Source organism: Pelophylax lessonae (assembly GCF_965119305.1).
Source record: "Pelophylax lessonae genome assembly, chromosome: 3".
NCBI classification, from domain to species: Eukaryota; Metazoa; Chordata; class Amphibia; order Anura; family Ranidae; genus Pelophylax; species Pelophylax lessonae.
The window spans coordinates 376,593,461-376,619,590 of NC_138770.1; the positions used below are offsets into that span (position 1 = coordinate 376,593,461).

At 40.5% G+C, this 26,130-nt stretch overlaps 1 protein-coding gene across 4 annotated transcripts in view; it reads left to right on the forward strand.

Moving 5' to 3' along the window:
* The first annotated feature begins 448 nt into the window (after positions 1-448).
* FUT9 (fucosyltransferase 9) overlaps positions 449-26,130 on the forward strand; it is a 313,771-nt gene continuing 288,089 nt past the window's right edge. For all 4 annotated transcript variants that reach the window (XM_082249213.1, XM_082249214.1, XM_082249215.1 and 1 more), the window contains exon 1: positions 449-471. The gene's annotated coding sequence lies outside the window, so the exon portion shown is untranslated. The remainder of the gene's footprint in view (positions 472-26,130) is intronic.

Sequence of the window (26,130 nt, forward strand, 5' to 3'; positions counted from 1 at the left end):
CTCCTCCTCCTCCTCACAGCAGATGGACCAGCCATGTCTACACAACCTGGGAACCTGCCAGCACGGCTACTAGCACCGCTTACCAGGAAAGTGTTCCTCTACTAAATCTACAGCGAGAGCCAGCCTCCATATTCCGGGCCAGCTACCTCCTTCTACAGCCTGCCATGGCACACGATGGACCAATCACAGCCGCTACACCACTGAGCCCCCCAGGTGTGTCCGTCCCTGAGTGATCATATAGAGGGGGGAGATGCGCGCCCACGGTGTCAGTGCGCGCCCCCGCGCCTCTCATCCCTCCTCCAGGTCCCGTGTTCTCTCCCCGTACTCCGGGCTGCAGCCTGTCGATGCTGAATAGGGGAGAGATGGAGGCAGCGCCGACCTCTGGGAGCTCTGAGCCCCGCTCCACCGAGCCCTACTCCGCCAAGCCCTACGTATAGGAAGCATACTTCTCCTCACAGCCCTTCATCCGGGGTAAGTGATGGGGGCCACCCGGCTCAATGTCATCCATCCTTACCTCACTGCCTGCAATCATCACCCATCATCTACATCCCAACAATGCATTGAGGAGGGAGCGCTCCTCCGACACACGTCCTCCTCTCATCCCTGGAGCTCTACCTACCGGCCGGGTACCCATCCACTTACCTGTCTGTCTGTCTGTCTGCAGGGGACATGGGCAATTAACACTCACATTACCGCTTTCATCTATTTATATATCTACAATCAAATATCTATCTATCTATCTATCTATCTATCTATCTATCTATCTATCTATCTATCCATCCATCCATCCATCCATCCATCCATCCATCATCTATCTATCTATCTATCTATCTATCTATCTATCTATCTATCTATCTATCTATCTATCTATCCATCCATCCATCCATCCATCCATCCATCCATCCATCCATCCATCCATCCATCTATCTATCTATCTATCTATCTATCTATCTATCTATCTATCTATCTATCTATCTATCTATCTTTCTACAGTATATCACAGAAGTGAGTACACCCCTCACATTTTTGTAAATATTTTATTATATCTTTTCATGTGACAACACTGAAGAAATAACACTTTGCTACAATGTAAAGTAGTGAGTGTACAGCTTGTATAACAGTGTAAATGTGCTGTCCCCTCACAATAACTCAACACAGCCATTAATGTCTAAACTACTGGCAACATAAGTGAGTACACCCCTAAAATGTCCAAATTGGGCCCAAAGTGTCAATATTTTGTGTGGCCACCATTATTTTCCAGCACTGCCTTAACCCTCTTGGGCATGGAGTTCACCAGAGCTTCACAGGTTGCTACTGAAGTCCTCTTTTACTCCTCAATGATGACATCACGGAGCTGGTGGATGTTAGAGACCTTGCGCTCTTCCACCTTCCATTTGAGGATGCCCCACAGATGCTCAATAGGGTTTAGGTCTGGAGACATACTTGGCCAGTCCCTCACTTTTACCCTCAGCTTCAATAGCAAGGAAGTGGTTTTCTTGGAGGTGTGCTTAAGGTTGTTATCATGTTGGAATACCCAGTCTCCAAAGGGAGGGGATCATGCTCTGCTTCAGTATGTCACAGTACATGTTGGCATTCATGGTTCCCTCAATGAATTGTAGCTTCCCAGTGCCAGCAGCACTCATCCAGCCCCAGACCATGACACTCCCACCACCATGCTTGACTGTAGGCAAGACACACTTGTCTTTGTACTCCTCACCTGGTTGCTGCCGCACACGCTTGACACCATCTGAACCAAATACGTTTATCTTGGTCTCATCAGACCACAGGACATGGCTCCAGTAATCCATGTCCTTAGTCTGCTTGTCTTCTGAAAACTGTTTGTAGGCTTTCTTGTGCATCATCTTTAGAAGAGGCTTCCTTCTGGGACGACAGCCATGCAGACCAATTTGATGCAGTGTGCAGCGTATGGTCTGAGCACTGACAGGCTGACCCTCCACCCCTTCAACCTCTGCAGCAATGCTGGCAGCACTCATACATCTATTTCCCAAACACAACCTCTGGATAGGACGCTGAGCACGTGCACTCAACTTCTTTGGTCAACCATGGCGAGGCCTGTTCTGAGTGGAACCTGTCCTGTTAAACCACTGTATGGTCTTGGCCACCGTGCTGCAGCTCAGTTTCAGGGTCTTGGCAATCTTTCTATAGCCCAGGCCATCTTTATGTAGAGCAACAATTCTTTTTTTCAGATCCTCAGAGAGTTCTTTGCCATGAGGTTCCATATTGAACTTCCAGTTCAACACCAAATTTAACACATCCGCTTACCATTCACTCCTGAGACCTTGTAACACTAACGAGTCACATGACACCGAGGAGGGAAAATGGCTAATTGGACCCAATTTGGCCTTTTTTACTTAGGGGTGTACTAACTTTTGTTGCCAGTGCTTTAGACATTAATGGCTGTATGTTGAGATATTTTAAGGGGACAGCAAATTTACACTTATCTTTCTTTCTTTCAAATAAATCAATCTATCCAACTACAGTATCTATCTATCTATCTATCTATCTATCTATCTATCTATCTATCTATCTATCTATCTATCTATCTATCTATCTATCTATCTATCTATCTATCTATCTATCTATCGTGCCTTGAGAGCGTATTCGGCCCCCTTGAACTTTTTGACCTTTTGCCACATTTCAGGCTTCAAACATAAAGATATAAAACTGTCATTTTTTGTGAAGAATCAACAAGTGGGACACAATCATGAAGTGGAACGATATTTATTGGATATTTCAAACTTTTTTAACAAATAAAAAACTTAAAAATTGGGCATGCAAAATTATTCAGCCCCCTTAAGTTAATACTGTAGCGCCACCTTTTGCTGTGATTACAGCTGTAAGTCGCTTGGGGTATCTCTATCAGTTTTGCACATCGAGAGACTGAAATTTTTGCCCATTCCTCCTTGCAAAACAGCTCGAGCTCAGTGAGGTTGGATGGAGAGCGTTTGTGAACAGCAGTTTTCAGTTCTTTCCACAGACTCTCGATTGGATTCAGGTCTGGACTTTGACTTGGCCATTATAACACCTGGATATGTTTATTTGTGAACCATTCCTTTGTAGATTTTGCTTTATGTTTTGGATCATTGTCTTGTTGGAAGACAAATCTCCATCCCAGTCTCAGGTCTTTTGAAGACTCCATCAGGTTTTCTTCCAGAATGGTCCTGTATTTGGCTCCATCCATCTTCCCATCAATTTTAACCATCTTCCCTGTCCCTGCTGAAGAAAAGCAGGCCCAAACCATGATGCTGCCACCACCATGTTTGACAGTGGGGATGTTCAGGGTGATGAGCTGTGTTGCTTTTACGCCAAACATAACGTTTTGCATTGTTGCCAAAAAGTTTGATTTTGGTTTCATCTGACCAGAGCACCTTCTTCCACATATTTGGTGTGTCTCCCAGGTGGCTTGTGGCAAACTTTAAACAACACTTTTTATGGATATCTTTAAGAAATGGCTTTCTTCTTGCCACTCTTCCATAAAGGCCAGATTTGTGCAGTATACGACTGATTGTTGTCCTATGGACAGAGTCTCCCACCTCAGCTGTAGATCTCTGCAGTTCATCCAGAGTGATCATGGGCCTCTTGGCTGCATCTCTGATCAGTCTTCTCCTTGTATGAGCTGAAAGTTTAGAGGGACAGCCAGGTCTTTGTAGATTTGCAGTGGTCTGATACTCCTTCCATTTCAATATTATCGCTTGCACAGTGCTCCTTGGGATGTTTAAAGCTTTGGAAATCTTTTTGTATCCAAATCCGGCTTTAAACTTCTCCACAACAGTATCTCGGACTTGCCTGGTGTGTTCCTTGTTCTTCATGATGCTCTCTGCGATTTAAACGGACCTCTGAGACTATCACAGTGCAGGTGCATTTATACGGAGACTTGATTACACACAGGTGGATTCTATTTATAATCATTAGTCATTTAGGTCAACATTGGATCATTCAGAGATCCTCACTGAACTTCTGGAGAGATTTTGCTGCACTGAAAGTAAAGGGGCTGAATAATTTTGCACGCCCAATTTTTCAGTTTTTTATTTGTTAACAATGTTTGAAATATCCAATAAATTTCGTTCCACTTCATCATTGTGTCCCACTTATTGATTCTACACAAAAAATGAGTTTTATATCTTTATGTTTGAAGCCTGAAATGTGGCAAAAGGTGGAAAAGTTCAAGGGGGCCGAATACTTTCGCAAGGCACTGTATCTATCTATCTATCTATCTATCTATCTATCTATCTATCTATCTATCTATCTATCTATCTATCTATCTATCTATCTATCTATCTATCTATCTATCTATCTTTTCATCCTTTATCTTTCTTTCTTTCTTTCTTTCTTTCTTTCTTTCTTTCTTTCTTTCTTTCTTTCTTTCTTTCTTTCTTTCTTTCTTTCTTTCTTTCTTTCAAATCTATCTATCTATCTATCTATCTATCTATCTATCTATCTATCTATCTATCTATCTATCTATCTATCTATCTATCTATCTATCTATCCTTCTATTATCTATCTATCTATCTATCTATCTATCTATCTATCTATCTATCTATCTATCTATCTATCTATCTTATCTAATCTATCTTTTTCTTTCTTTCTTTCTTTCTTTCTTTCTTTCTTTCTTTCTTTCTTTCTTTCTTTCTTTCTTTCTTTCTTTCTTTCTTTCTTTCTTTCTTTCTTTCTTTCTTTCTTTCTTTCTTTCTTTTTCTATCTCTTTCTTTCTTTTTCTATCTCTTTCTTTCTTTTTTTACAAAATCAGAATCCATCACAGACAGGTTCAGTTATTCACTGTGTATTTTAATATGTATTCCAGATTTGATAATTGTCGGTGTATAGTATTTCAGTTTGTAATACATGGAATTCAAGAATATAATAAGATGTGTACAACTTATGTAGTACACTTTTTTTGTGGTTACTTTTTAATCCTTTGTGTATGATTTGCATGCAGATAGTATCACTTCTCCTATTTCCCCTGTTGCAGCCTTGGGCGTTATACATAACTTTGGATATCTAAGATTGACTTTGAATTTTTTGGCTGATTTGGCATAATGACAAGAAGGAAGATCTATTTAATAAATGTGAATATGACCTTTGCTATAAATTGGATAATTCAATTGAGGGTTCGGGCTTTCCTCTAATCAGTACATACTTGGAATGTGTAATCATGGTATTCATTTGTATATAAAGCAGAATGAAAGCTTACAGCATCATTTGGAGGACGGAAACACTGTATTTTTTGAACACCTGTAAAGTATGCAATAATAGACAATATTATATCCTGTATTAGAAAAAAACATACGTTTTTATGTTTGTGCGCTTCGATAAAACGTACAACTTCCCATGGCGAATATCCATATGTATGTGGCGTGAACAGTGAGTGCGGACAAATTGTTCAGCAAGCACGGTTAGATCTCACAGCTATGTATGAGTATTAGATGTGAAAAGTTATTATAAATGTCCTTGTAGTATTCCACGTTTGTTGGGCAAAGCTGATGTAGAACACAGCTGCATACTATGCAGCTAGAGCTGCAGAATAAGATAGGGAATATATTACTGTCACTTTGCAGCCCTAGCACATTTTTATCTTTTCTTTGCAGCCAAGAGATGTTGGACCTTCCCTAAATGAGTCCTTTGTTTGGTTGTGTTTGCTGTCGTTGTTATTGTCCCCTTTGGTACTGATTGCTACTACATATGAATTGATCATTTTCTTCTAGACTTAGAACAGTTTTCCTGAGCCCTGATTCCTTTTACTATGTCATACAGCAATGCATGATCATACTGCAGCATTCGTAATATTACAGCTCCTGCTGTTTAGAGGCTTTCTTTGGGATGTCATAAATTTGATAAGTACAGGACTGAAATTATTATTTTTTTTAGGGGAAAAACTAAAATTGTAATTAATTACCTCATTTGTATACAAATGTAGTAAACCGGTCTTGCAAAAAAAATAATTGTAGCATGATTAAAATGCCTTTGTGTAATCTTGTGACACATTCAATTTGTAAGAAGAAATGTTCGGAGTAACAATGAGCAGCAGCATCCTTCAAAGAGATCCCTCTGCTCATTGATTGAAACTTGTCTAATCAAATAGGTGCTCCCACTTTTACTGAAAGATGATGTTTATGCTAAAGCTGAACTAAACACATTAATTTCCCAAAAGAGTTACATTTAAAGTGGATCTTCACTGCATCTGAGCACCACAAACTAAAAACACGATTTCATTTGTTTTTAATATTTAAAGCAAACTCCCCCATCCATCCATGTCTCTATGCTTTATTTTGTTGAGAAATCACTTGGAAAAACAACCTCCTAGCAATTCTAGCTGTGGCTATCTTGAGTAAGGGCAGATGATTCATGTCGTATTTACTTCTTGGAATCCACCTGCTCTTAGCTCAATCATGCATGCAGGAGAGAGTACTGAGAAAACCCTCCTCTTCCCCTTCTGCTCCTGAAGACTCCTGGGATGTATGACATCATTTGCCTAGGCAAGAAACCAGGAAGTAACTGAAGAAATGTAAAAAAAAGTTTAAAACGAGTAAATATGATATACTTTCTTATCTATTTACTATTGCTAGCAGCATGAGGATTAAAAAAAGTCAGTGTTGATTGGGAGAGTGGAATTCCACTTTAAAGTGTTTGTTACTCTAAAAAAACAAACAAATAATAAAAAAAAATCCTGTTACCTTAGAGCACGAATTATTGAATGATTGTGCTGTGTAATTTGGCCCCTTCTATCACCTAAAAAACCTGGCTGATCCTGCCTGGTTCTACCTCCCCCCTGTAAACTGACCACGGATTATCATGGCTGTTGAGCCCTGACACTGTGGTCAGTTTACAGCCTTGGTCATCTGCAACTCTTTTCTGTCCTTCTCTCCCCTCCCACCCTGCTTGTCTGCTCTGTGTCAGTGCCCACCCCCTCCCCTCTTGCTGCTATGATACTTAGAATAAAAATATCCCATCCCCTCTGTAACATAATGTTATGTTCTCCTGTGTCTGTGTTATATTAAAAAGCTGCGATCAGTACCTATTTTAGAGCGTCTCCCATAGCTCACGTGACTTCTTGGCTCTCTCTTCTCTCTCCTCCCCTCCTCCCTAGCTAATGTCAGTGGGAGTGCTTGGCCCCGCCCGCTATAGCTGTCAGCCGGAGAAAGGAGAGGGCCGAGGAGTCACGTGAGTGCCGGGAGGCGCTCTGATATAGGTACAGATCGGCAGCTTTTTTATATAACACAGACACAGGGGCACATAATGTTATGTTACAGAGGGGAATGGGATGTTGTTATTGTGTTGACTTAACAACCAATTTAAAGCATATGTGAACTCCTATCATGTAAAACCCTTTCAGTTTAACCACTTAAGGACCACCCACTTACATTTACTGGGTGGCCCGTAAGTGCAAAATCAGGTACCTGTACGTGATTCTCGTTGTCGGCTCTGGGAAGCACATGTGCCACCAGAACTGTACTTCTGCTATAGTTGGACACAGCGGGAGCCAATCAGCAAGTCCAGCAGCCCTGATGGCCACTGGGATTCGCCGATTCATAGGAGAGACAGAACGGCTTATGTAAACAAGGCAGACCACTGTTCTGTCAAGGAGAGAGAGATCTTGTGTTTCTGCTTATCAGGAACACAGATTTCTCTCTTCCTCCAGTCAGTCTATCCTCACACAGTAAGAAAGCACACCCAGGGAACACAGTTAACCCATTGATTGCCCCTGATGTTAACCCCCCTCCCTGCCAGTGTCATTTATACAGTGACAGTACATTTTTTTTTAGCACTGATCACTGTATTGGTGTCACAAAAGGGTTTCATAGCAGAAAGTAAAATATATTGTTTTTTTTTTTTTTTCAAAATTGTTGGTCTTTTTTTGTTTATAGCTCAAAAAATAAATATCAGCAGAGATGATAAAATACCACCAAAAGAAAGCTTTATTTGTGGGAAAAAAAGGACATCAATTTTTTTGGATCACAGCATCGCACGACCGCGCAATTGTCAGTTAAAGCAACGTAGTGCCGTATTGCAAAAAATGGCCTTGTCAGGAAGGGGAAAAAACCTTCTGGAGCTGAAGTGGTTAAAACAGAAATGCAAGGCAAATATTCGTGTATAGATATAAAATACATTATAAATATATATTTTTTCTTTTTTGAAAAAGTGATCATATGACCTCTGTTCTCAGCTGCATAAAGAGCTTATAGAGGTAGGGGGTGGAGACTGAGGGGGTGGAGACTGTAGGAGGGGCATGTCAGCAGGAGGCAGAGATCAGCAGTGCAGGGGGGCATGTCAGCACAAGTCAGACCACTGGATTACAGGCAGGCGGTGCTCCCAAGTAACATGCAAAGAACAAAACTGACTTTGCTAGGTAGATGTGTTTCAAAGCCTGGTGTGATCAGTTTGAAATATGAAAAGTAGGGGTACTGGCAAAATCAGCAGGTATTTCACACAAAGAAAGCAATGCAAAGAAAACAGAATACTTTTAACTATAAGTATATGGTGACACAGACACATATCAGGAGTTTGAAATACTAGGCTAACATAGACTTTAATTCATGCCATGAATGATAACTGTTACAGTTTCTTGTAGTCTAAACCAAATTGTCAAATGGCTGCTGTCATAGCTAATCACATGTGAAGCACTATGGAAACTGCAGATCAAACAGAGACTAAAGCTGTCCACAGATGGTTCAAATCTTAACCGGTTCAGCTGGGAGATTCAAACCATGTATGGGCATGCTGAATGTTTTCAATTGATCAACCTGGGTACAACCAGCCTATGGGTATTTACATGCGATTATTGCTAGTAGCTATTATAGCCGCTAGCAGTTATCACTGTGTTTTCCCAGGGAACTGCTTCCCTGCCTGGAGAACACAATGGCTCCACAGGAGGAATCGAGCGATTTTCTTTCCTGCACTCTAAAAAAGTCGCTCCATCTATGGCCGGCATAAGATGGCAGCTTCCTTTGCTGTAAAGGATAGGTAAAGGATAGGAGGGTTTCGTTTCTCTTTAGGTCGTAACAGACAGCTTTAGCTTGATTTTTAATCATATGAGCAGAAAATATCTGTGATGGAGCATACTTCTCTGTGGCCAATCTCTCCAACCTTTTTTTTCCTTTGCTTATATTGTAGTCATATGTTGACACCATAGTCCCAATCCATCATTTACGGCAGATCACACATGAGCATACAACCCTGAATGATCAGTTACCAATCATCACATCAACATGTGACCTTCTAACAATCACATTGTGATTGAGGTCTGGAGTTGGTCAGGGAACAAATGATCTTGGGATTGCAGAAATGAACACAAGTTCTTCTGATCGTGCGCTGACTTCATTATTGCCTGCATTCTAGATAGTTGTGACTTGCAGTGTATTTTATAAAGCACACTATGGCAATAATTTTCATAACATGCTTCATCATATTGCTTTCTATCATGGTGATGTTTACTATAATGAAATACACATTGCCTTTTTACAGACCATTTCATCCTTCTGCGGCTCTTTTGTGTTTTGGTTTAGATCTGCTTATTTTCTGGTGACACACGCTCTGGTTTATGTGATAATATTTGTAAAGAGTCATAAATCAACTTAATATGGGATTCAATAGGTTATTGAAAACACTGATCTTGGTATTGTTTTGCAAAAAAATGTCAATCTATAGCCAGACACAAAGGAAGTAAGTGGAAATATCCCTGAATGAGTGTTTATCCCTCTTGGACACCTGCCACAGAAACAGATTTCTATATTGGAAGATATACCTTCTATTCCTGTTCAGATATCAACTACAGTAATCCCCCGCTACATCGCGGTTCAGTTTTTGCGGTCCCGGTAATTCGCGTTTTTTTTTTGTAATGTTATTTTACTATATAAATCATTAAAAATGAAAGATTTTTGTGTTTTTCATAGCTCTTGCTCTGTCTCTTAGTATCTTTTATGTGTTTAAATGAGTTTCTATTGTTTTAAAAGTGTGTTTAAAGACCTTAAAATGCTTTTACACGTACAGTGACAGTAAAAAAATCATGCCTACAATGCATTTTAATAGGGTTTTTCTATTTCGCGGAATTTCACTTTTCGCGGCTGGGTCCGGGAACGTAACCCCCGCAATGGAGGGGGGTTTACTGTATAACCTTTTTGTTGGTTTGCTGTGGATCCAGCATGTTCAAAATTCACAGTCCTAGATAGTTCAAGTGGTTGTAAAGGGTAAAGGCTAAAGGTTTTTTACCTTTAGGGTAACTTTCGTGGGGGGGGGGGGCAGTGCATATACAATTGCGACACAAATCATATTGTAATTGAATGTTATTAAAAATTACTTTTCCTTTTCAATCTGCAGCTGTTGTAATTTTCGGAAAATGCAATGCAATATGGCTACCTGGAGCTGTTCTGTACAAAGAATGTGTACTGACCACACCCCAGAAACATCATTTCCTGCTTGTGTGATTGGCTCACCAATTTTCCCAGAAGTCTGCTTAAGATACAAGTCAGATTTCTTGCATCCCCTGCAACAAAAATGTAATTTATGGTGAGATACTCCCAATAGAAACACGTCTAAAGGGATGCAGGCCCAGCAGCTTTTCTGATTAGAGCCCTGCAGCTGCCACAGCTGAGAGGTATTAATGAAACCACTCCCATTTGACTCACTCAGCACAGAGGTATAGAGGAACAAACAATGATTTCTTCAGAATAACAACAGGTAGGAATCGCAACAAAGTTTGTTAAAATCCCTGCAATGTACAAAGATCACCCAGAGGGTAATGTTTTCTTGTCAACAAAAGTGGAGTTACACATTAATGCATTTTCTGCATTAAGGTGGAAAACATTATGAGTGAAGCACCCCAGCCAATTGTACAAAGCAGGTAAGTATAAACAAAATAAATTAGCCTGTACAATCACTTTAATGCAGGAATTCCCCAGACCACATTCTATGTAACCACAATGTCCTGCCTGGCATTTGAGCACAGGTAAACTGACATAGAAGCGCCAATAAGGGGGACATTGGATAAGACAGCCCCCCCCCCTCTACTAAAAAAAAGTCAAAGTCACAGCATCGCTATTTATAATGTGCTTTATCTCTTAGAGGGAAAAATAGGATGTGCTTCTGACAAACTGCACCGGAAGAGATTAGTGTATGGCTTGTAGGACACTGGTCAGTTGATGTAGATATAAACTCAAATGTCTAATTGAGAGGAGTGGGGGTGAAGGGGAAAGAGTGTTTACTCTTTTTATCCTTTGCTACATCTTAATCCTGTTGATGTTCTGCAGCTTCTTTACAGTTTACATACACTACAGTTATAACAGGCTTCATGTGTTTTTTCACAGGGCATACTTTCTAATTGTTGCTGGCTGCAATTGTTTTTTTTTTTTTACAGTCCATTTTTTTTAAATAGTTGCTGTGGAAAATGCATGAGCAATGTAAATCAGCACGGAAGAGCATGTGAAAAATGAATTAATAGGCAGGAATTGTGGGAGAGAAGGAAAGAGCATTGTCACCCTAAAAGTGCCCAACTAGAACCTCCGTATCAGTTTATTAGTATTAGTTAACAAGTAGTTAAGTGAGCTTTGTACAATAAACTTTCCAGTTTAGTTTTTCAAAAATTACAGGACAGTACATAGGCTGCTCAAAATGGCCAAGATGTTTAAACACAAGCCAGGTTTTTTTGTCAGCCATTTCATTTTAGTAAGCATTAATACAAGATGCCAATGTAAGTGTATCAGAGGGTCATAACCTAGGAGCTGTTGTGAAGCAAAGTCCATAACTTCTTGCAAGGTGGGCTGGTGTATACAAGACAGCTCCTTAAAGCGGAGTTCCGGGCAGAGAAACGTTTTTTTCCTGAACATACCCCCGGGACAGTCAGGGCTAGCACATTCCACAATGGCTAGCCTCTGATCTGTCCCGGTTCGCACTTACCTTTTAGAAGAAATACTTACTTAGAAATTTTCTTCCACAGCGTTTCCATCTCGGTTGTGGGCAGCTGAAGCCGGCGCGGTCCTCTTCTCTGTCTTCTTCCGCGTCTTCGTGTCCCAGAATGCACTGCACCGGCCCCTCTCGTCACTTCCGGCGCGGCTCCGCATTCCTAAACTGCTTCTGGGCATGCCCAGAAGCTGTTTAGCAGGGGAATGCGGCGTCGCCCGGAAATGACGAGCGGGGCCGGTGCGGCGCATTGATTCCTGGGAGCTATGACGTTTATCTCCCAGGAATCATCGCGAGGCAGGAAGTGACGGGGTGAGCCTTGGCGCTGGAGGAGGAAGCTGTCATAGGTGAGTATTTACGATCTTCAATAAAAAGGTGAGTAAACAAAAAAAAAAAAAATAACTATCCAATTCCTTTTCAGGTGCGGCATACCTAGCGGAGGGGCACAAAAAAAAAAAATATTTTTTGTGCCCGGAACTCCGCTTTAAACTTTGCGCCTTTGTTCTTGGGAAAATTGGCCACTTGCACTACATTTTCAAGACAACACGCACAGGCCTAAATGTAGAGACATGAGGCAGTAAGAACATCGCCAAATGTTAAGACAGAGGGCACGGAGTGTTGTCTTTCAAAAAAAAAAGAGCTTTAGCTTTGCTGGATTTGAGGGGGTAAGCTGAGTTTTTAGAGAGAGGAAAAGGATAAGAGGGAGAGGAGGTGCCAGGAGAAAGAAATAATGACATCAGGGACAGCAACGGTAAGAATAACTGGGAAAAGTGTTTGGTCTTTTCCGAGTTAACTGTATTTAACCACTTAAGGACCACCCGGAGGGCCTCGATGGTTAAGGTCCCCCAATTGCTAGTACTGCGGATAGGGTTGAGCAGGATATTGGAAAAAGGTTCAAGCCCAACATGTTTCGCGACGCGGTGCTTCCTCAGGAGCTCGTCAGAACATTCTACATAAATAAACAAAAATGGTAAGTACAATACATAGCACCCATTATCAGCATAGCAGGTGATAGGGGTATCCCATAACGTACAACTCGCTTATGACCATTGAAGAGTTTCGTGGCTTGCAAGCTCGCTTTAGACTATTATTGCTGTGATGGGTTGTTCTTGATTCTAAGAATTCCAACCCTTGCTACTACCTAAGTACTACCTAAATCCGGATTTTAAAATTGTATTTCTTGGCAATAATGTTTTAAAATCTTGATTTTTGCTGCTTATCTCTGGAGGAAGGAAAATCTTTCCTTGGAGTGGGGCTGTACCCACACTGCAAGGGTTAAAGTGTTACTAAACCTAGGACACTGCATTCATTATGTCTGGTCTCCCACAGTACACAGAACATGGAAATGCAATAGTTTTAGTAAATATAAACTGCTAAATACCCTTTTTCATCAGCAATTAGAGCAGTCTTGTGACTTCTATCAGTGTCTGGTTAAAGCTTGTAGGAGGATTTTTCATTCTGCTCTTGTTGTCCTATTAGACTGCAGGACCCTTGGACCTCTGTCTGGACAGTGCTGATTGGCCCTGTGCTGATCACATGCACTCTGCCAGGGGAAAAAAAACTTCTAAAGCAATACACACCAGATCCACAGTGAGTATAACAAGCATGCTTTGCTGAATATACAGACTGATTTTACTGTTGTGGCTTTAGTAACAATTTAAATTCTTTGTTGGGTCTAGAGCACTCTTTTTCAACCAAGGTGCCCAGGCACCCTGGGGTGTCTTCTGGGTTCCTCACGGATGCCTTGGCAAAATGACTAAAATTGCTGCAAATTGCCCAAAAATTGTCAACAATCCAGCAAGTGGATTAAGGCTGCCTTTTGTTACACAAACCACAGGTTTTTGTTCTGAAGCATTACATCCTTGAGCACTGTGGGGGCCAGCTGCTGGCATTATAGCAATCAATGGCATCATTGGTTGATAAGAAGGATGTCAGACTCCTGCATCATTGTTTGCCCCTCTACATCAGCACTGGGGTCACTTTGGCTGAGTAAGGGAGATGGGGAACGCTGGAATACTAGTCTGTACGAGTGTGCAAAGGCGTATTAGCTTTGTAAGAATAAATTACCTGTAATGTGGGGTGTCCTACATGTGGATGCTAATGTGTGATGTAAAACTATTTGTTTAGTTTGTTACATTTTACAATGGGGTGCCTTGAGATTGTGTGGGATTTTAAAGGGTGCCGTGTCTCAAAAAAGGTTAAAAAACACTGGTCCAGAGTACTAAAAAAAAAAAAAAAATGCATATTTACTTATCCAATCCTCCACTCCAACAGGCAGAATCTGCACTACTAGCCTGGTCCCTGCAGCACCTTTTCCCTTACACTCCAGCATTCACAGGTCCATAGCCCTGCTTTGCACAATAGGACACTGAGGGACAGTCCAATAGCCAAACCATAGCTAAGTAGAGGATAGCACCTGCTGCAGAACGATCAGGCAAGGAAATCTACTTTTTGCGGTACAGTAGATATTAAATATTATTTAAACCTTGCAGTATGGTGGCAGCCCCACTGCAAGGGAGGATTTATGTTTTTCTCTGAGAAAGAAAATCCTTATTGGTATCTAAGATATATTTTGTATGCACTCTGACTCTGTTTTCTATAGATACTATTTCATTCATGCAGTGCTGTTTGAATTTGAAAACATATATTAAAAGGCTGCCACTCTTCTGTGGCACCTAAAAATATACTAATGGGGTCAGGTAGCAGCAAATTTCAAGAGTAATATATGCTATATATTTCCTTTCTGCAGTTGTTTTTTAAACCTTAGTGGAAGTAAAGGCAAAAACCTAACTAACTCTAAATCTACTCCCACCCCCATTCTAAACCTAACCTATCTAGCCCTGTAAAGAAAATATCACTATTCTGAAGCTGCTCAGATCCGGTCCCAGGCTGAGCTGTCAGTGTCGGCTTCAGTGAGTGACGTCCCAGGCACTTTCCAGCTTTTTCCTGCACACAGAGGGCGCCACTGGAAACCAGACCAGAGTGGCTTCAGAACAGGTAAGTATAGCAATCTTTTATTTATGGAGTTAGATACATTAGGCTTTGAATGGGGTTGGAAATATGTTTAGAGTTATTTGGTTTTCCCCTTAACTTCCACTCTCGCAGTTCTTTCCAAATATACAGGCACAAAAAATATTCTTCAATCCCATGGTCAGTACACATGCACTTGTCCAGCTTTATTCTCATTCTGGCATTATACACATGCACAGATTCATGTGTCTATCATTGCCTATGAACAGGTCCACCAAAATCAATCTGACACAGATAAAACACATGTGCATGTGCTCTGCCCATCTAGGGCAATGTCAACTGTTGATGACAGCATCCTCACTTTGTCCTTCTCAGATCTGTTTTTACCCTGGAGGAAGAAGAAGGCCTGTGTAAGCTCTATATGACAGCGCTGTGTGCTTGAGCATTAAGTAGGGAGGAGAAAGAGTCACATGCTCCCCACTCTTAGAAGTACCTACTATTTCTCTTTTGCTCTGAGAAGCCAAATAGAGCAATAGTCCAATGGAGAGAAGGTTGGTTTATTGCTGCATAGGACATGTACTGGTCCTCTGTAAGCTAAACAACCCTTTGACATGCAATTTACAGTTACGTATAATTATAAATATAATTATTATTAATGAATATTATCATTTAAAACAGACTACGAAAGATTTTCTTGGATTTAGCTACCAACCTTTCCTTTCAAGCATAGGATTTTAGCATTCACCTGTTTATTTTATTTATTCTTTTAAGAAAAGCCTTATGGTAGAAAATCTACCAAAAGACCCATTCCTGTTATTAATTGATCAGCCAGATAGTCAACATTCAGGGGTGATCATCATGTTGAAGCATTCATATAAGTGCACCAGGCTCAGATGAAAGTGAGCATTCTGTTACTGGCAGTGCTAAATGAGAACTTTTGCATTAAATCAAGACTGGGGCGTGGATACTTTTTTTTCTAGAGGAGTAGGATTCAGCTTTGGCCTTCAGAGAACAATGTTGCAGAGGTACAGTGGGTACGGAAAGTATTCAGACCCCCTTAAATTTTTCACTCTTTGTTATATTGCAGCCATTTGCTAAAATCATTTAGGTTCATTCTTCTTCCTCATGAATGTACACATAGCACCCCATACTGACAGAAAAACACAGAATTGTTGACATTGTTGCAGATTTATTAAAAAAGAAAAACTGAAATATCACATGGTCCTAAGTATTCAGACCCTTTGCTCAGTATTTAGTAGAAGCCCCCTTTTGATCTAATACAGCCAGGAGTCTTTTTGGGAAAGATGCAACAAGTCTTTCACACCTGGATTTGGGGATCCTCTGCCATTCCTCCTTGCAGATCCTCTCCAGTTCTGTCAGGTTAGATGGTAAACGTTGGTGGACAGCCATTTTTAGGTCTCTCCAGTGATGCTCAATTGGGTTTAAGTCAGGGCTCTGGCTGGGCCATTCAAGAACAGTCACGGAGTTGTTGTGAAGCCACTCCTTCGTTATTTTAGCTGTGTGCTTAGGGTCATTGTCTTTTTGGAAGGTAAACCTGCTGCCCAGTCTGAGGTCCTGAGCACTCTGGAGAAGGTTTTTGTCCAGGATATCCCTGTACTTGGCCGCATTCATCTTTCCCTCAATTGCAACCAGTTGTCCTGTCCCTGCAGCTGAAAAACACCCCCACAGCATGATGCTGCCACCACCATGCTTCACTATTGGGACTGTATTGGACAGGTGATGAGCAGTGCCTGGTTTTCTCCACACATACCGCTTAGAATTAAGGCCAAAAAGTTCTATTTTGGTCTCATCAGACCAGAGAATCTTATTTCTTACCATCTTGGAGTCCTTCAGGTGTTTTTTAGCAAACTCCATGCGGGCTTTCATGTGTCTTACACTGAGGAGAGGCTTCCGTCGGGCCACTCTGCCATAAAGCCCCTGACTGGTGGAGGGCTGCAGTGATGGTTGACTTTCTACAACTTTCTCCCATCTCCTGACTGCATCTCTGGAGCTCAGCCACAGTGATCTTTGGGTTCTTTTTTACCTCTCTCACCAAGGCTCTTCTCCCCCGATAGCTCAGTTTGGCCGGACGGCCAGCTCTAGGAAGGGTTTTGGTCGTCCCAAACGTCTTCCATTTGAGGATTATGGAGGCCACTGTGCTCTTAGGAACCTTAAGTGCAGCAGAAATCTTTTTGTAACCTTGACCAGATCTGTGCCTTGCCACAATTCTGTCTCTGAGCTCTTCAGGCAGTTCCTTTGACCTCATGATTCTCATTTGCTCTGACATGCATTGTGATCTGGAAGGTCTTATATAGACAGGTGTGTGGCTTTCCTAATCAAGTCCAATCAGTATAATCAAACACAGCTGGACTCAAATGAAGGTGTAGAACCATCTCAAGGATGATCAGAAGAAATGGAAAGCACCTGAGTTAAATATATGAGTGTCACAGCAAAGGGTCTGAATACTTAGGACCATGTGATATTTCAGTTTTTCTTTTTTAATAAATCTGCAACAATGTCAACAATTCTGTGTTTTTCTGTTAGTATGGGGTGCTATGTGTACATTCATGAGGAAGAAGAATGAACCTAAATGATTTTAGCAAATGGCTGCAATATAACAAAGAGTGAAAAATTTAAGGGGGTCTGAATACTTTCCGTACCCACTGTATATGCAGTGGGTCTCATAGAATTGTGGGTATGGCTAAACTGAGTTGTGAATTGTGGGTATGGCAAAACTGAGTTGTAAATTGTGGGTTTGGCCAGAGTGGGGGAGGGTTTAAAACTTACCAGCTTAATCACTGTGTACACGGTAACATATGCCATAGTCCTTATACCCACATAACATGCAGTAATGGCTGTGCCACAAGCGAGAGTTTAACAGACATGTACAAACCTCAGCACAATGATTTTGAAAAAATGAAATTTTCCATTACCTATGATTTTCTGCACATAACCTACTTGAGCTTCATTGACAATCAAGTACCTATCTGAGGTTTGGCCTGTTCATTTTGAAAAACCTAAGGAATTCAGATCCTTCATTTGGGGCTCTCCAGTCTGTAATATTTATTGCATAGCTGATGTGCATGTGCAGTTGATGGACTCTCTGAGAGGGTTCAGAACGCTTTCTCACCCCACATATCTATGCCCCATGTATTAAGGACCACTTTCACAAAAAGGATTGTATCCTAATGATGTATTTGGTTAATAAATGAAATTGTAGAATTCAGTATATCAAATCCTTTTTGTCTCACAAGACTTTATATTCTTCCCTACATTACCTTGCAGAACAAGCTGCTCAACAAATTTGATAGTGACAGAGGTAGGTGAAAACTATAAAATAAAACATTCACTTTTATTAACATGGTTTAAAATATAAAAAAAAAAAAAAATGTTTAAAACTGATCCAGCACTCCCAGCAGTGTTATAATTTTCTCCAAGCCCAGTCGCTTTTACAGGTCTGCTTGACTGCTTAACCTACATTTACATGCAAAATAAAAATTTAAATAATGGCAGGTGAAATAACAAAAAATAAGTAACGCTTCCCCCGTAGGAGCCACTGGATAGGATGGGTCCTCTGTTCTTTGCCTCGAAATCTCAGGAATCTCAGTAGTAAGTAATACTTAGTACCCAATAGTAGTGACTTTATCATAGAAAAAATAGGCACCAAACCAGATAGTGAAGGCAAACTTAATATTTTGTCACCCAAAATGGTCGGAATCTAGGCAAGCATAAAAAGGATTGACATTAAGTAATAACAAAATTTAGCATACAAAGTGATCAATAATAGGGACTAGGCGCAAGATAACATTTGGCATCAAGATCAGCATAAACAGTAGCAAGGCCACCGCAAGTGCAGCAGTAGTTTGATTTACCAAGTACTGGAACTTTGCAGCCAGAGCACATTCACGGCAGCGATGCAGGTCCTAGACCAATTGAGTATGCCCTGAAAAAGAGGATGGTATCGGAGGGAGCAAGGGAACAAAGGGGACTTGCAGAATAATTATTACAGGAGAGGCAGTCCTTTGAGATGTTCTTCTGTCTACTATCCTTGGGGCCCTTTAAGAGCATTGCTGCACTTAATGACAGTCCCAGTTAAACTACATAAAGTGTATGTGCAGTATAGGTACGGTATAGTCTCAGTGCAGGTACAAGGTAGATGTAGTTCAGATGAGGTAGAGGTTTGGTATGATGCGGTATAGGTTTGAGATAGGTGCAGTCTAGGTTTGAAATAAGTGCTGTGTAGAGTGCAGTATGGGTGTAGTATGAATTGGGTACACTTGGTACCCTGCTCTTATTGGTTCATCCCCTGCTAGCACTGTCAGAAATGGGTGAATAGCCCTCTCATCAGTACCCAGGTTGCTGCTGTAACCTTTTGCTGTAGAAGGGGGGGGGGCACAGCCTCTCCCTGAAAGCCTCTGTTGATCAGTGGTGGGAAGCAGAGGGTGAGTGGATGTTCCAGTCTCCCTGCGGCAGCGGTGCATATGTTGTGATGTAGATGATGCTGCACTGCTCCCAAGTGTCCATACTCCCAGTCTTCGGCTCTGACCTCTGCTGCTATGGTCTCCCGCTGGTGAATATCCAGACAGAGGGACTCTCTCTCACTTTCTCCGGGCCAAGAGGAAGAACTTTACCGGGCACGTTAATACAAATCATCTACTCCTTCCACTTCACAGTGCTTATTGGGATCTGTAGTGTAGGGAGTCAATTTGTACCATTATATGGCTGCCATCTCAAACTACAACCCCCAGGATTCTCAGCACTCTGCACACAAGTCTATGGGCTTGCTTGGCTTTAGCTCTCCCCCAGCTGCCTAGAGGAGAATGGCGCAGCATAACATCAGTATCCCAGTAAAGAGAGAGAAGAAGAAAAGGCAATGTCTCCTTCTCCATATTGCTGTAGCCCAGCACCTGGCTATATATATATATACATGAATATGAAAATATATACTGAATACTAGTACATGAAGTAATTCAAAACAGTTATCAAAATACAGTTATTTTCTAAATAAAAGCTTACTGTAAGAATTGTCTTTATTATTCGCCTAATTTCTGATTCCTGTACAATTTCTATTCGGCAAGTTTGAATCTAATTGGGAGTCTGAATTGATTATTTGCAGGTCAGACAGATCTACATGAACATATTCAAGTAAATCAAAACTGATGAATTCATAATTCCTCTGATTTGATCATTTCTACTCTGATGTAAAATTACTTTATGCTCAGCACAAGTTTTTGTTTTAAGAGATTTGTAATCAAGAAAAGAACATCAGATTAATATATAATAGTAATGCCCTTGCTCAATTAAGAGTTCTTATACTTAAGACTGCTTTCATACTGGGGAATTTTTAAAGCATATTTACGTTTAAAAAAAAAAAAAAAAAAGCGCCTGAAAAGCTCAAGAAAAATGCTTCCCTTTCAGATCAATGAATGTGTTCACACCGTGGTGGTACGCTTCCGTTACGATGAAATAAATCCTGCTTGCAGCATTTTTGGACTCACCTTCCCATTGAAAGCAATGGAAAATGCGGTAAAGACGTGGCAAAAATGCACCTGCGATGCATTTTTGGTGTGTTGTTTGAGTCACATGTCCTTTAAGCGATTGCTGACCAGCCACCGTAGTTTTACTGCGGCAGGTCAGCTCTGTTACTCTTAACAACGTACCTGTACGTCGCTTTGTGTAGCAGATAGTGGGGGCGTGCACACGCCGATTGGCTAGAGGGGCAGCCAATCAGTGGCTCCAGTGGACGCGATGTCCGCCGAGCACCCGCAATCGTTCCCCATGGAGACTGAACGGCAGTCTGCCGATGTAAACAAGACAGACTGCTGTTCTGTCAGTGATGAATGCAGGGATCTTGTGTTCCTCCTATTTAGAAACACAGGTCTCTGTGTTCATCTAGTGAGTCCATCCCCCACACAGTTAGAAAGCATCCCCTAGGCTAGTGATGGTAAACCTTGGCACCCCAGATGTTTTGGAACTACATTTCCCATGATTCTCAACTACACTGCAGAGTGCATGAGCATCATGGGTAATGTAGTTCCAAAACATCTTGGGTGCCAAGGTCCACCATCACTGCTCTAGGCTCACATTTAACCCTTTTATCGCCCTTGGTGTTAACCCCTTCCCTGCCAATGTCATTATTACAGAAACAATGCATATTTTTAGCACTGATTACTGTAGTAATGTCACTGGTCAACTATGCCCAGTCAACTATATCTAATATAGTAGACTTGTTAACCTGCTGCTTCCCTCATTTCACACCGATACCTAGGCGCGAGTAGAACACCCATTTAAACAATGTCACTGGTCCCCTCAAAAGTGTCAGTTAAGCATCCCATCTGTCCAAGCAATGGTGCAGTCCCACTAAAAATCGCTGATCGCTGCCATTACTAGTAAAAAAATATAATAAAAATAAATAAAAATGGCATAAACGTTACCCTAGATTGTAGACGCTATAACTTTTGTGCAAACCAATCAATATACACTTATTGGGATTTTTTTTTTTACCAAAAATATGCAACAGAATACATTGTGGCCTAAATTGATAAAAAAATTTGATTTTTAATTTTTTTTATTGGGAATTTTTTATAGCAGAAAGTAAAAAATATAGTTTTTTTTTTTTAGAATCGTCGCTCTTTTTTTGTTTATAGCGCAAAAAATAAAAACTGCAGAGGTGCTCAAATACCAACAAAAGAAAGCTCTATTTGTGGGAAAAAAAAGGACATCAATTTTATTTTTGGTACAGCGTCGCACAACCACGTAATTGTCAGTTAAAGTAATGCAGTGCTGTATCGCAAAAAATGGCCTGGTCATTAAGGGGGTAATACCTTCTGGTCCTTAAGTGGTTAAAACTGCACCGCAAACGCAGAAAAATTGTGACAAAATGCTTTTTTGCTCCATTTTTGCAGAGGATCAGTGCGATCAATCAATAGCAACCAATCAGAATACATTTTGAAAAAAAAAACTTAGATTAGTTTTAAAAAATGCAAGAAGTCAGAATCCATGCTGTCTTGCTCAGATTTCAGCACAATTAATTTGAATTGTTCAATGGAGATTACTGTACTTACGAATAAGCACTAACAAATGCTACGTTAAACAAGGCCAGAATATATTCTGTTTACAGACATTTTGAATAATTATCAGCCGACAGAGAGTGCTGATTAGTATGCAGAGACTTACTGGTAATCAGAGCACATATTGAATATGTTTATTCCAAGGCTGCTGTAAGCAGGTAACGTTCAGAATAATCATATGCACAGTGTAGTCCAGTTCCTTTGTAAAGTCTCAGTGATTCACACATTGTAATTGTACAATGTTTGCATGAATGGAAGGGTCTTCTGTGATATATACCGAGCTATGCAGTGAATAAATGGGGATCTGTGTATAGGGATAGTAATTCCCTACATCCAATCTGGTTTCTAGGATGTGAAAATGGTTGGATACTCATTAATAGCATTACAGGAGTGAAAAACAATGGTCCTAACAACAAGACACGATGTTGGGGCTGCTAACTAGGAGTTTTTTAGCCAGGCCTCTGGGGGAGGGGGAGGGGGGGGGACAAAAGAAATTAATAAATACAATTAATGAACATTTTACAGAGCAGCACAGTTTGTAATATCCACTGGGGCTATTTGACTGCATAGGCTATTTTATCGAAATGTAGCCTTTAAGTACAGAAAAAAAACAATATTATTTTAAGGACAGTCATTAAAACTAACAAATTAGAAAATGTTGTTTGCGTATTTACATTAATGCAGTTTGTTTTATGCTTTTGACTGTCTTATAGAACTAATATCCTCTATACCTATCATAGCAAGAAAATATACATAAAATACTATTTCCAATACACACACAAAGAAACCACATGATCTGCCATTATTTTGCCTTGTCCATGCATGTTTTTTTTTTTTTATGAAGTTAACACTCTGAATTTATTTTTGCAATTTAAACTGATAAGTGTACTTAGCAGGCTGTTAAGTATGGACACAAACACTAAAGGGGTGATTTCCTAAAAGTCGAAAGTGCAAAATCTGGTGCAGCTGTGCATGGTAGCCAATGAGCTTCTAACTTCAGCTTGTTTAATTAAGCTTTGACTAAAAAAAACCTGGAAGCTGATTAGTTTCTATTCAGAGTTGTACCAGATTTTGCATTCTCCACTTCTAGTAAGGGCTTCTGGTATAGGATTACGAGGCAATGTAAGTAAGGCTGGCAATACACGGTTAAAATCCCAGCTGGTTAAGCAGGAAGTGGCTGAGATTCAATCTATTAATGGGCAGGTTGAATGTACCAAGTTTATTATTGCTATCGGCTTCTATGGTTGCCAGCAATAATCACTGACTTCCCCACCGGGAGCAGACAATTGCTCGGCAGGAGGGATTCCCCTGTCAAAACCGTGGTTGCAGGAAAGAAATTTGCACCGTGAATGGCCTGCCTTGATGTTGCAATTGGGCTTCATTAGGGGTTAGGGATTAATTTTGGGGTTTGGTTAGTGTGACTCGCTACTATACAGTATAATCTGCTCTATTCACCTCAACAGCCCTAAAGTTATTAAATTAGATGTTCAGCGCTTGATTAAAGGTTACATGTTGGGGAAGGGTTAAAGAGGAAGTAAACTCTCTTTTTTTACTTCTACCTACAGGTGGGCTTACCTGTAGGTACTGTGAATATCTCCTAAGCGTGCACAGTTTAGAAGATATTCCGAGTGCATGCAGCCGATGACGTCATTGGCTTACCGTGCCGGACCTTCAGAGCCTGTGCAGTAAATGGCGGCTCCAGCACCGGAGCCCAGGAACTCCGGAAGAAACACTGGGAAGATGTCAGCTGTCTCAGTGGTGTGTGGGCACCACTGAGACAGCTTTGTTCTATACGATGCATACTAGCTCATATGCCTTTGTCTTACATGTTTTTTTTCCCAGGGTTTACCTTTTTAAGTTTTTAAATATATCTAAACCCAAGAACAAAAATGTAATATATATTACAGTTTACCAGTCTATAAATGTAGAGGCTGCATATGTTTCATTTTTTTTTAATTTGTGTTTTCTTTATTTTTACATGAGGTTCCTGCCATTGACACCCTTCCTGTCCTAGGGTGACTCCCTACACAGGGAGGGAACACAGGAATTTATCAGCTCATAACTTTTTGCACTTATCAAGCAGATATAACATATTGCTTTTAATGGTGTATTTATCATATTAAAAAGGAGAAAATAATAAAAGTTCTTCCACCTAAATGCATTTGGAGGAAAGATTAAAGAATAATTAACCCTAATATTTCATATTCCTGATATATGTACCATGTACTTGTGTTAAAAAGTATGCTGTTCTATTTGTATTGCTTCCTCTGTGTAAAATACCTGGTGATCCTGCCAGTCCCCCTGCTTTCCTATTTCAAACTGACTACACTAGGAATTGACACTTGAAAGTGTGGTCAGGTTTCTGGCTGTTCTGGGAGAACAGCCTGCCTGTCCTCCAATGGCCTGGACTTGTGCTAACACGTCCTCTACCAGGAAATTCTAGAGCATGTCATGCTTCTCTCTGCTGATCAGCTTTTTAGAGATGCTGATTTCATTTTCCAGCAGGACGTGGCACCTGCCCACACTGTCAAATGTACCAATACCAGGTTTAATGATCATGCTATTATGGAATGCTTGACTGGCCAGCAAACTCACCTGACCAAAACCCCATAGAGAATCTGTGGGGTATTGTCAAGAGGAGGATGAAACACCGGACCCAAAAATGCAGGCGAGCTGAAAGCTGCTATCAAAGCAACCTGGGCTTCCATACCACCTCAGCAGTGCCACAGGCTGATCACCTCCATGCCATGCCACATTGATGCAGTATTTTATGAAAAATGAGCCCCCCACCAAGTATTGAGTGCTAATTATACTGTACATGGACATACTTTTCAGTAAGCCAGCATTTCTGTATTAAAAATCCTTTTTTTATTGGTCTTATGTAATATTCAAATTTTCTAAAATACTGCATTTTGGGTTTTTTACTCGCTGTAAGCCATAATCATCAAAATTAAAAGAAAGAGATGATTAAAATATATATCTCTATAAATATATAACTCTGTGTGTAATGCATCTATATAAAATATATGATTTTCACTTTTTGAGTTGAATTACTGAAATAAATTACCTTTTGGATAATATTCAAAATTTATGAGATGCACCTGTAAATATGCACAAACGTTTTGCCTTTCATTTCTATTTTTAAAAGTTGTTTTACAAGGTAAGGGTTCACATTTACTTTACATGTTTAGCTAGGAGTAGGGTTAGGTTATAGGAGTGGCCTATTGTAAGGGATACATTTTAGCTTAGCATCGTGTAGGAATGCTTTGATTTTAATGTGTTCTATTGCACAAGCTTGGCCCTGATTACAAACCAATACAATGCAACTGTATATTTTATACAATAGTTAAACTAAACATACAGTTCATGGATACTGTACACTGTTACAAATGGAACTCCTAATTTTCTAGCAGTTACAAGTGTTTGAAAAAAAATATTTATGTATAAAACATACTTCTGAAGACACATTTGTTTAAAATTTTAAAACATAAGGGGTTTCTTGGAATTATGTTCATTTAGAGAGTACCCAGAATAAGTGCACCAACTTGAGGGGGTGGGGTGCATCAAATAAAATCATTCACAACAGAAGGTTCTTGACAAACACAGTCAAAAATGAAATGTTTCCTATAAATAGTATGTTAAATATCTTTATCTTTGATGATATTATTTTCTGGCTAGCTGCTTGTGTAGCTTAGAAAGTCTTATCTAAGCTGGACAATCAGCTTCTTCCTGTTCTTCACTGACAACTTTATCTTCCGTTATCTGAATTTTCAAAGCTATCCTTCACTTCCTGAAAAAAGGTTGTCAGTCTTTCTTAGACAGGCATGCCTAGACCTGCCCAGCCCCACCCCCATTCCTCCTAACCTTCACAAAACATGCTCTCCTGTCTTCATAGCCTCATTTATGCTAGCAGCTTCTCCTGAGAGAGAGGGAGAGAGAGGGGGGGTCGTGTGACCGGCGCAATATATGAAAAAAATAAGGTACAAAGGAAAAATTTTGATACAGACTGATTTCTATTGCTCATTAAATGTGAGTAATGAGTTTTAGGCTCCTTTTCCAATAGTGCGACTTGTCCTGTGACTTTGGACATAGTCGTATGACAAATCACAGCCCATTGATTTCAATGGCACCCCTTCCCATCTATACCACTTTGAAAATCAGGGACTTTGAAAAGGTGCCT